Raw genomic sequence first — 12874 nt, forward strand, 5'->3', positions numbered from 1 at the left:
AGGCAGGAGAAGTACCGATGCCAAAACCCATATTTGCTTTCAGGAGAAACAGGACAGTAAGAAACTGCCTTGTACATACATACCCCAACAGAAACAATAGAAATATGATTAGAACCATAGACGGCTCGAAACCTACTGGTAATGTAGCCTGCGGAAATTGCACAAACTGCACCCAAATAATATCAGGAACAAGCATCAAATGTGGTAAAACAACCCATACTTATAGATCTCTATTCAACTGTAAAACGCAAAACGTTGTATATCTGATCAAATGTCCCTGTGCCAAAATATACATTGGTGAGACACAGCGTGAAATTAGATCAAGGATTAATGAACACAGATCAGCAATTCGTACAAAGAAAACGGCCGCCCCCCTAGTGACACACTGGCTAGAACAGAACCACAAAGTGGAGGACCTTAGGTGGTGTGTTTTAGAAGCAATAACCACAAACAGAAGAGGGGGGGATATGACCAGGAAACGTAAATTAAGGGAACAGTTTTTTATGTCCAAATTCAACAGTTACAAAACGGGATTAAATAATAGAGAAGAATGGGAGAGAATTTTGTAAAAGATCTGCAGGAGTAAAAAGTGCAGGATAAACGTGCAGATGTTCCAGACATCGAGACAGGAAAGAAAAAATAGCCAAAATACCCCTGACTGCACATTAATGCACACCTCAAGGGAAGACAAACATATCCCTATGGACAATATTTTGAAAAACACTGAAGAATACCATATAACTTGTAAATAGCTCCAAACAACAAACTAATATTGAGGAAATAGCGTTATGACTCTAGCCAACATTGATGAATTGTCAAATTTCAAATGAACTTAATTATAGATTTATGAATGGGCAGTAATGAAAATTGACATTATAAACAAGCAGGCTTTATCTCCACACGACCCAGTGTGAAAGGCAGCCCCTTCCCAATCCAAAATGGCACCCATACAAACAACAGCTTAAACAACTATACTTAAGGCATCTAATATGGAAGAGTGCAACACAACGATAAAGCGCCCCAACTTTAAAAGGGCTAGCAAAAATAGATGCAACCGCTAAATAACATCGTGAAAATCCCTTAGACACAGGGCTCAGAAGTAAACTCCATGCAAAACACACCAACTAAATTAGTTCTAAATAAATGCCAAAAGCACAGGGCCACGTAAGGGTTAAACAATGAGAAGCTGGGATAACAGTATGCCAACAGAAAGACTAAAATAAAAACACCCAGAACAACTTTTTCCTTCAAAGCAAAGGGAATAAGAGATATGATAAGGGTAATAGATTGCACATTACAAGATGGCGGCCACGTTATGTGACCGAGATCACCATACAAAGAAACCGAGCCCGGTTGTACATCCTGGCACAGGCGAATAACGTGAGCGCATTAGAGGTGTTTTGAGTAAAAAAGTGAGCACTGGTACAACAAAAAACAAAGATACGCTGGTACTATCAAAAGCAAAAATACGCGAGTATTATATAAAAATTAACACCGAATAGAGACAATTCAAAAAAGTCCGCAAGAACGCTCCGTTTTAAATGGTCTAATGCCGTGAATACACGGAATTGATATAAGACAAGAAGAAACCCATTCATAGATACTTACAAAAAATAGAGAGACCCACAATCACAAGGAACAATAACAAGTATATTAACTAAAAAAGGCACTACAAGATGGAGACCGGTGTGCCCAACCAAAAACATCCATCGAACACAACAGATGGAATGATTAACCACAGGTGCAAGTAATTACCCAATAAGATGTAGTATAAAAAGGAGGGTCTAGAACAGCAATCATTCATTCCAAACGAGCCCAGGAAGGTGGAGGACGCCGTGCAGTTCAGCTATCCTTGACAGGTGAGCAAGTGAGAAAGGACCCCTCTGACTACTAACAACATGGCTATACTTAGGTACTCCCTAAGAGTTGAACTAAGCTAAAATAATTTATAACAGTTACAGTTAACTTAGGAGTAGAATATAGCAAGACAATGCTTGACTAAATGTGAGTATTTTCTGATTCTCCCTGATAGAGTGGACTGCTAATGTGATAAAAAAGCCCCACAAAGAAGAAGCTATAAGGAGAAAGAAATAAACTTAAGATGTATTCATTCTAACCGTACAGGTAATAAATTTCCCCTGCAAAGTAGAATTGAGTGACATAAGTTAGGGCACTAGAGTAAAAAATATAACAAAATGTATTTCACAGAGTTAATGGTGGATGAAATTATCAGAAGGTAGCTCCCAGAGGCGTCCTCCATCACTCTTAAAAGACCAAGAGTAAAGCGGACCGGTAAGAAATGTCACGTTAAATTTAGACTAAATAGAGCCTCTAGACAGCCAGTAACATGCTGTTTTAGTTGCAAAAATATGTTGAATGTTAGAGCAAATACACTAGATAACCAGTGGTATAACCAGAATACATCCTCTTAACAGGACTGAAGCGTGTCCCTAATCTTTACCAAAACAAGTGACGCTCAACCAAAGACACTTGCATAAGGTAAAAATTTTTTGGAATAAGTTCATTATAGTGCAGAAACAACAGTTAAAGTAAAAAACAAACACAGTTATCGATCATGACCTACGATACAATTTTCCTTAGAAATAAGTGATAAGGAAAGACAGCGAGCACAAGAAGAAACGTGTTCAATCTGAAATACAAGAAAGATCACCAGGATGTTCGCACCTGGGTAAGTTAAAGGGTTCAGTTTGAAATTTAAAAAAATCAAAGAACCCACTAAGGCGATATATCTACCCTGAAAGTGAGAACCTGTAAGGAGTAGAACACTAGGTGTCTAAATAACAACAATTAGACCCCCCATAACACAAGGGATGTATTCCATCCCTGGCATTCTTTTAACAAAATGAATGCTAAGAAACCGCAGGGCGCTTGTATTGATGTTCATAGTTACCAAATATTAGCTAAGTCTAGAAATGTTATTAAATATCTATGTGCAAATGTACGAAAATATGGGCCTAACATTATGTATCACTGTATGTTTTCAGAGTAGAATAACTGAATCGTGAACGAGTCCTTGAAGAAGGTGCAAAATAAAGAGGCACCGAAACGCCGCGTCGACACTTTTTCGTTCCTATGTCCCAGTAATTTTTAACAAAAACCATTGTATAATTGACAGTATGATGTTTTAATAATAATCTTTTTAAAATGATGAATGTTTTTTGCGTTTGTAAAAACCTAGAATAAATTTTTAATTTTGTACATGTTGTGACTTATTATAAATTGTTTGCATTATGTTTTTTAAATAAATAATTGATCAATATTTTTATACAACAACACTATTGTTTCATGTTTTTACTGATACCTGTGGGCACCATTTTCATTGAAGTGTAAATTTGGTAACTATTGTAACACTACAAACCCCCTTGCTTCTCTAGGGAAGACCCCATGACTAATTAACGATTTGATAAATAGTGAATCCAGGAGAAGGAACTCTGAATTTTTGCTATTGTTGACCCAATCCTTTTCCTGATAAAAAGGGTAGCTCCCAGACAACCTATTTTGTTTATATGCACAGTTCTTGAACTGGGGAGTTTTGTTCTCTCTTTCCCCTGAGTGGGAGGCGTGATTAAGACACGCAGGTGTTCCTAAATTAACAATGGACACTTTCAAAGTCTTTAGTTTCTCTGAAGACCAATTTAATAAGTTAGTGAATAGCTCTGATAAAAATACCAACACAAAATCAACAACCAACTCCGATACAGAGCACTGGAAAGAACTCTGGAATCTCAAGAAAAAGACAATTAGGACCGAATTACATTCGGACTTCCTCATTCAATACTGTAAGAAAGGAATGATACCTAAAGGTTTACAGGTGAGAAATGAGCCCAGCCTATTTGTAAAAAATGAAAAGTTCGTAGAGACCTGGACATTCATAGCTAACAGATGCAGTAGGGACTGGCTCTTATTGATTATAGAGACAGCACAAGCTATGCTAATTATAGAAAAGGTAGAGCTTGACGAAATGGAGAGAAAACTAAAAGATAACACCACAGTAGAAGACGCAAAATTAAAACTAGAGGAAATCCAAAAAGACCTGGATAGTTATAAAGACTACCTAATTAATAAGAAAAGCAATAAGTTTAGGAAAGACCTCAACCAATACAAACCTGAATTAGTGTACCCCTATCTACAGAAAGATTATTTTGAAAGACCAAGAGAAGACTGGCCGAGTAAGAACAACTGGCAGACTAACAAACGCCAAAATTTTAGAAAAGGAGTAACATTCTCTGACACGTCATATACCAGCAGCGAATCAGAGAATGAACTCACACCGGCAGACCATACAGAACAAAATAAAGAAGGTCAACAAAAACAGAATAGAGAGAGTCTAGATTTTTTAGACAGACGAAAGGGAAACCGCAGTCAAAATCCAAACCCGAACCCCCGGGGACGGGGGAGAGGGAGAGGATACCACCAGATGAACCAGGGCCAACAACGTCCATATATGAAGACCAGGAGCCAGAAAACCTGGGACTAAATAAAAACACCAGAGCACCAATTATTAACCTATCCAAGAGAATCCTAAATAGGGAAGAAACAAAGATTTTAGAAAGGGGATTGGGTTTTGCGATAGCAGGACCACCAGATAAATTTACACTTGAGAGGGACGTGCAGAATTTTGTCCGTAAAATTAGACTTAATAAATACTTTGAGGGTAAGGACAGAATACCATCAGAGAATAAATCTGGTCTACGCCCCAAGTCCGTGTGGACGCCGTCCAGCTCTATGGTTAATAAAAATGTGGAAACATTTGAAAAAGTTATTAGCAGAAATATAGAGGAGATATTTGAACAAAAAAATTGGACCCAATATAATATCTCAGTAAAAGAAAAAGAAGCCCTCAAAAATCTGGAAAATGATAGCGCAATCACTATCAAGCCAGGAGATAAAGGTGGGAGTATAGTGGTACTGGAAACATCAGATTACGATAGAAGAATGAATCTTCTCCTTGACAACCCAAAACATTATGTCAAATCCAATACACTAGAATGGCAAGATTTAGGAAAACGAATTAAAAATCTACTTCTGTTAGCAAAGGAAGACGGAATCATCAACCAGGAGGAATTTAACTTCCTCCATAACGAGACACCCACAATTCCAGCAATATATGGACTACCAAAAGTCCATAAAGACATCAATGACCCCCCAATGCGGCCAATAGTCTCGAGCCTGAATTCACTAACAGAGCCCCTTAGCAAGTATGTGGAAAAGTTCATCCAACCAATGGTCACTGAACAACCAGCATACATAAAAGATACCACCGAGATGATAAAGAAAGTGGAGGGCATTGAATTTAACTCAGGTACACAATGGTTAGTTACGCTTGACATAGAAGCACTGTATACTAACATTCCACAAGACGATACAATCAAGGTAATTAAAAAAATGTTAGCTCAAGATGGGGAAGACCTATCAGAACACTCTATATTTATAATAGATTGCCTAGAACTGATCCTGAAAAATAATATTTTTTTATGCAAAGAAATGATGTATAAACAAACGAAGGGCACCAGTATGGGGGCTACTTGTGCCCCCAGCCTGGCATGCCTATACGTTGCAGACTTTGAGCAAAAACACATCTTCAATACATCAGCACCCTTCTACGAAAATATATCTCAATGGTCTAGATTTATAGACGATATATTTTTCATCTGGGAAGGCAGTGAAGAATATTTAACTGAGTTCATCACGTGGCTTAACTTAGGGGACGAGAACTTAAGGTTCACCTCCGCATACAGTAATGAGATGTGCAATTTTCTCAATATAACGATAAAAAATGTGGAAGGCACCCTTGCAGTGGAGTTATATACTAAACCATCTGACCGCAACACTATGCTCCATTTTAATAGCTACCACCCTGCGACCCAAAAGAACAACATACCCTTTGGGCAATTTTTAAGAATAAGACGTAATTGCACCACTAAAAATGAATATGATAAACACGCAGGCAATATGGTCAACACATTTTTAGAGAGAGGATACCCTAAATCAATGGTAAAAAGGCCTACAAGCGGGCAAAATATTATAATCGGGAGAGTCTTTTCGAACAGAAAGTAAACCAAGATAAAACAACCAAACCCATTGTCTTTGTATCCAATTTCTCCTGTATATCCAACAAAATAAAAAATTGTATTAACAGTAATTGGAAATTAATTAATGAGGCAGGAGAAGTACCGATGCCAAAACCCATATTTGCTTTCAGGAGAAACAGGACAGTAAGAAACTGCCTTGTACATACATACCCCAACAGAAACAATAGAAATATGATTAGAACCATAGACGGCTCGAAACCTACTGGTAATGTAGCCTGCGGAAATTGCACAAACTGCACCCAAATAATATCAGGAACAAGCATCAAATGTGGTAAAACAACCCATACTTATAGATCTCTATTCAACTGTAAAACGCAAAACGTTGTATATCTGATCAAATGTCCCTGTGCCAAAATATACATTGGTGAGACACAGCGTGAAATTAGATCAAGGATTAATGAACACAGATCAGCAATTCGTACAAAGAAAACGGCCGCCCCCCTAGAGACACACTGGCTAGAACAGAACCACAAAGTGGAGGACCTTAGGTGGTGTGTTTTAGAAGCAATAACAAGGAGTGAGTTTTCCCTATCGACCCAGAAAGGACTGGGAAATGTAGCTACACAAAGGGTGGTTCCTTTCTGTGGTTGCTAAATGGAAGCGCTAAATGCTTTTACACATAAGACACCAATAACATTTCTATTCACAATGATATGTATCCTGACCTGTTCCTCAATTATTTCAAAAAAGCATAATATTTCATTAAAATCAGATTTATTAAAACCTTAATCAAAGGCTAGCATGGTATGCATTCCACAATTTTACAATATTAAAAACAATTGCAGTAAGTAAACATCAAGCACATATACATTTTTTTACAAAAGTTAAAAACAGAGAGTAATCAAGTTGTCGACGCGTTTCGGTGTTAAAGCTGGATGGTACACCTTCCTCAGGACTACAATCAAACTTCTTTAATCTAAAAATATACGGAACAGTCAATTAGTATACATACATTGTGAGATCTTATTTGCAGAAAGTTATTTACACTTCTACTGGTGTCTACTCGAGTGTGCACAAAAGAATTTCTTACTCAATTCGCAGTGTTCAATTTGCGGTTTCAGTCTAAATCCTGGGGATAGATGAATCTTATCCACTCATATGGTTCAATATTCTTCTGTTAAAAGACCTGTATGTACAAATATTATTTTTAGTGTGTTTAATTTAATCCACACTATTACGCCTAAGTCATTTTTCCAATTAAAATAAATAAATGCTTACGTAATTTTGTACGGTAGGAGCCTTAAGGTTATTGTTTTTCAATCAAGTGGATGTTTCTCATGTCCACTGTTCACACTCAAGGTGATTCCTTTAAAATAACCTGTGTGCACATAATATTAGGAATGCCATCAGTGTATTGCTTTATCTGATACTGAGTTTTGCAAATATTTTGTGAACCAGGAAGAAGATGCTTACATTTTAGTTAAAGATGAGAGCCTTAAATTTCCTTCTTTGCGCGGTAGACTCGGGGTGAACCTCCGGTAAGCCTCTTGTACACTTCTTGCTTAAATTTACAGGAGATGGAGTGCTTCTTTTTTTATAATTTGAAGACGATACCTTCTGTCTACATAGAGAAATGGAGTGCACATTTTATACTTAGGCATATCACATTCCTTGTGGTGATTAGATACTAGTTTGGGTTTGCGCCCTATATATTTATTTTTAGGCTAAAAATGTATATGGTTAAACACACATTTATAGAGAGATATTGTGGGGCATAAACATATTATAGTCCTCTTTAGGCGCAAGGAATTAATTCTACACTTATCTTTGGCTTATCTATAATGGTTCACCATGTTGTTACATACACTTTCTGGTTTGCGCAGTATGCTTGAATGTTTATTTAAACAAACGAAAAAAGGCCACCCTCTTAAGGTTTGTCTCTGGTTTAGCAGGGTGGAAGAGCCTTTGTCAATAATCATAGTTTAGCCTAAGATCCCTGATGTCAATTCATGCAAAGGGACAGAATGGACCTAACTTCCCCTTTCTCTTACCTTTTTGAGATACGCTACTCTCCGCCTGCCTGGTAACCCGGTCTCCAGCGTCAGATGTAATGCTGGGAGAACCGGGTCTACTTATACTCCATAGCTGTCTAGTTAAGTTGACTAAATGCTGACACCTGTGTCGGTTCTAGTTGGCGCCGTGCGGTCGCCATTTTGGTGGTTTATTGTCTAAAGTCCTGGCTCGAATGTGCCTATAAGTGAGGAGGGACTAATCAGACACGGACGCGTGTTAGCAAGAAATCGGCATTTCAATTCATATTGTTTTATGCCTAATTGGCGAAAGGATTCTATTTCATTTGTATGCGGCATGGAACCCCTTCCCGTAGCGAGTTCTAAGCTACTTATAATATCTATGTGGACTAGTTGAAAATTCCGAGTCCCGGGATACTGTGGCCATTTTAGTAGTTTGTTTGGTATAATTGCCATGGGAGACGCTCTCTGTAGTAGAACACTGCCTACAGATGACAACGGACAAGCGGTGATACGTTACATATGTATGAGTTTGGATTCTAACTCATGAATATACTTTATCTTTATGCTATAAGCGTAAAGTAGACATTTCATTCGTGCAGTATTATTAAGGTTTTCGCCCGGTATGCATACAGGGCAACAGCACAGTATATGACAACTCTATGCTCATCGAATTAGCACGCCATTTTAGTAGTTTGTTCACAGTAATGCATGTCGATTTGATGACCCCTATCCTGCTTTATACAATATCTTTATAATACCAAATGTATAATGCTAGTTACATGCACATATTGGTACCTTAGGGTTACGTATGTATAACCATCGGGGCAAATGGGGATATGATTTCAATGCAAGACTTGGATATTAAAAAGAAAGAAAATTCAATCCTATAGGTATTTGATACTAGTGACATACACTGTACATGATAGTTATATGTACAAAGGGTAACCCATAAGTGGAACCATACTCCCGATTGTCAACATATGGTCGCCCCTTCCATTCTTATTTGACAAAACCAGATACAGAGGATATGTAGGTTATTATTAAAATAATCAATCCAACCTTTATGGGTACCTGCTGTTAAAGCCTCATTGTGGAACCCTATGATATTCATCAGCGATAGTCCTTCCAGTCAAATAAGGGGTTTGGAGTACATCTGCCACTCTGATAGAGATTTTAACATTTGACATATGGACTAGTTCCCATACCTCATTCTATCAACATATGTATTTACTAACAACTAATACACGGTTTGGCCTATACAATTTACGTGATTTAGTGCGGTTTCTCATATGCCTTAACAGTCGACATTATTGCATCTACAGACTATGGGGGGGACAATGGGCTATTTATCGTACCAGTCTTTCCCATTCTTCCCTACTGTTCAAACCCTGAGTATAGGTTCGAAACTTGGACATAAAAAATTGTTCTCTCTGTTTGCGTTTAACTTCCAGATTCCCTCCTCTCATGGTAGTTTTTATTTTTTCAACTATGCACCATTTTATTTCATCTATTTTGTGTTGTTCAGTGATCCAATGATCTACCAATGGGGCATTTTTCTTATGATTCTTTAGGGCAGATCGATGTTCAGATTCCGGGACTCGGAATTTTCAACTAGTCCACATAGATATTATAAGTAGCTTAGAACTCGCTACGGGAAGGGGTTCCATGCCGCATACAAATGAAATAGAATCCTTTCGCCAATTAGGCATAAAACAATATGAATTGAAATGCCGATTTCTTCCTAACACGCGTCCGTGTCTGATTAGTCCCTCCTCACTTATAGGCACATTCGAGCCAGGACTTTAGACAATAAACCACCAAAATGGCGACCGCACGGCGCCAACTAGAACCGACACAGGTGTCAGCATTTAGTCAACTTAACTAGACAGCTATGGAGTATAAGTAGACCCGGTTCTCCCAGCATTACATCTGACGCTGGAGACCGGGTTACCAGGCAGGCGGAGAGTAGCGTATCTCAAAAAGGTAAGAGAAAGGGGAAGTTAGGTCCATTCTGTCCCTTTGCATGAATTGACATCAGGGATCTTAGGCTAAACTATGATTATTGACAAAGGCTCTTCCACCCTGCTAAACCAGAGACAAACCTTAAGAGGGTGGCCTTTTTTCGTTTGTTTAAATAAACATTCAAGCATACTGCGCAAACCAGAAAGTGTATGTAACAACATGGTGAACCATTATAGATAAGCCAAAGATAAGTGTAGAATTAATTCCTTGCGCCTAAAGAGGACTATAATATGTTTATGCCCCACAATATCTCTCTATAAATGTGTGTTTAACCATATACATTTTTAGCCTAAAAATAAATATATAGGGCGCAAACCCAAACTAGTATCTAATCACCACAAGGAATGTGATATGCCTAAGTATAAAATGTGCACTCCATTTCTCTATGTAGACAGAAGGTATCGTCTTCAAATTATAAAAAAAGAAGCACTCCATCTCCTGTAAATTTAAGCAAGAAGTGTACAAGAGGCTTACCGGAGGTTCACCCCGAGTCTACCGCGCAAAGAAGGAAATTTAAGGCTCTCATCTTTAACTAAAATGTAAGCATCTTCTTCCTGGTTCACAAAATATTTGCAAAACTCAGTATCAGATAAAGCAATACACTGATGGCATTCCTAATATTATGTGCACACAGGTTATTTTAAAGGAATCACCTTGAGTGTGAACAGTGGACATGAGAAACATCCACTTGATTGAAAAACAATAACCTTAAGGCTCCTACCGTACAAAATTACGTAAGCATTTATTTATTTTAATTGGAAAAATGACTTAGGCGTAATAGTGTGGATTAAATTAAACACACTAAAAATAATATTTGTACATACAGGTCTTTTAACAGAAGAATATTGAACCATATGAGTGGATAAGATTCATCTATCCCCAGGATTTAGACTGAAACCGCAAATTGAACACTGCGAATTGAGTAAGAAATTCTTTTGTGCACACTCGAGTAGACACCAGTAGAAGTGTAAATAACTTTCTGCAAATAAGATCTCACAATGTATGTATACTAATTGACTGTTCCGTATATTTTTAGATTAAAGAAGTTTGATTGTAGTCCTGAGGAAGGTGTACCATCCAGCTTTAACACCGAAACGCGTCGACAACTTGATTACTCTCTGTTTTTAACTTTTGTAAAAAAATGTATATGTGCTTGATGTTTACTTACTGCAATTGTTTTTAATATTGTAAAATTGTGGAATGCATACCATGCTAGCCTTTGATTAAGGTTTTAATAAATCTGATTTTAATGAAATATTATGCTTTTTTGAAATAATTGAGGAACAGGTCAGGATACATATCATTGTGAATAGAAATGTTATTGGTGTCTTATGTGTAAAAGCATTTAGCGCTTCCATTTAGCAACCACAGAACGGAAGCACCCTTTAGAAGCAATAACCACAAACAGAAGAGGGGGAGATATGACCAGGAAACGTAAATTAAGGGAACAGTTTTTTATGTCCAAATTCAACAGTTACAAAACGGGATTAAATAATAGAGAAGAATGGGAAAGAATTTTGTAAAAGATCTGCAGGAGTAAAAAGTGCAGGATAAACGTGCAGATGTTCCAGACATCGAGACAGCAAAGAAAAAATAGCCAAAATACCCGTGACTGCACATTAATGCACACCTCAAGGGAAGACAAACATATCCCTATGGACAATATTTTGAAAAACACTGAAGAATACCATATAACTTGTAAATAGCTCCAAACAACAAACTAATATTGAGGAAATAGCGTTATGACTCTAGCCAACATTGATGAATTGTCAAATTTCAAATGAACTTAATTATAGATTTATGAATGGGCAGTAATGAAAATTGACATTATAAACAAGCAGGCTCTATCTCCACACGACCCAGTGTGAAAGGCAGCCCCTTCCCAATCCAAAATGGCACCCATACAAACAACAGCTTAAACAACTGTACTTAAGGCATCTAATATGGAAGAGTGCAACACAACGATAAAGCGCCCCAACTTTAAAAGGGCTAGCAAAAATAGATGCAACCGCTAAATAACATCGTGAAAATCCCTTAGACACAGGGCTCAGAAATAAACTCCATGCAAAACACACCAACTAAATTAGTTCTAAATAAATGCCAAAAGCACAGGGCCGCGTAAGGGTTAAACAATGAGAAGCTGGGATAACAGTATGCCAACAAAAAGACTAAAATAAAAACACCCAGAACAACTTTTTCCTTCAAAGCAAAGGGAATAAGAGATATGATAAGGGTAATAGATTGCACATTACAAGATGGCGGCCACGTTATGTGACCGAGATCACCATACAAAGAAACCGAGCCCGGTTGTACATCCTGGCACAGGCGAATAACGTGAGCGCATTAGAGGTGTTTTGAGTAAAAAAGTGAGCACTGGTACAACAAAAAACAAAGATACGCTGGTACTATCAAAAGCAAAAATACGCGAGTATTATATAAAAATTAACACCGAATAGAGACAATTCAAAAAAGTCCGCAAGAACGCTCTGTTTTAAATGGTCTAATGCCGTAAATACACGGAATTGATATAAGACAAGAAGAAACCCATTCATAGATACTTAAAAAATAGAGAGACCCACAATCACAAGGAACAGTAACAAGTATATTAACTAAAAAAGGCACTACAAGATGGCGACCGGTGTGCCCAACCAAAAACATCCATCGAACACAACAGATGGAATGATTAACCACAGGTGCAAGTAATTACCCAATAAGATGTAGTATAAAAAGGAGGGTCTAGAACAGCAATCATTCATTCCAAACGAG

General features: G+C 37.6%; 1 protein-coding gene across 1 annotated transcript in view; it reads right to left on the reverse strand.

The window, feature by feature from the left end:
- The window catches only part of MCTP1 (multiple C2 and transmembrane domain containing 1), a 1759297-nt gene that overhangs the window by 995975 nt on the left and 750448 nt on the right, over positions 1–12874 (reverse strand). The gene's annotated exons all lie outside the window — the stretch shown is intronic.

The sequence above is a fragment of the Lissotriton vulgaris genome, chromosome 3_1, assembly GCF_964263255.1.
Source record: "Lissotriton vulgaris chromosome 3_1, aLisVul1.2, whole genome shotgun sequence".
In the NCBI taxonomy this organism is placed as follows: domain Eukaryota; kingdom Metazoa; phylum Chordata; class Amphibia; order Caudata; family Salamandridae; genus Lissotriton; species Lissotriton vulgaris.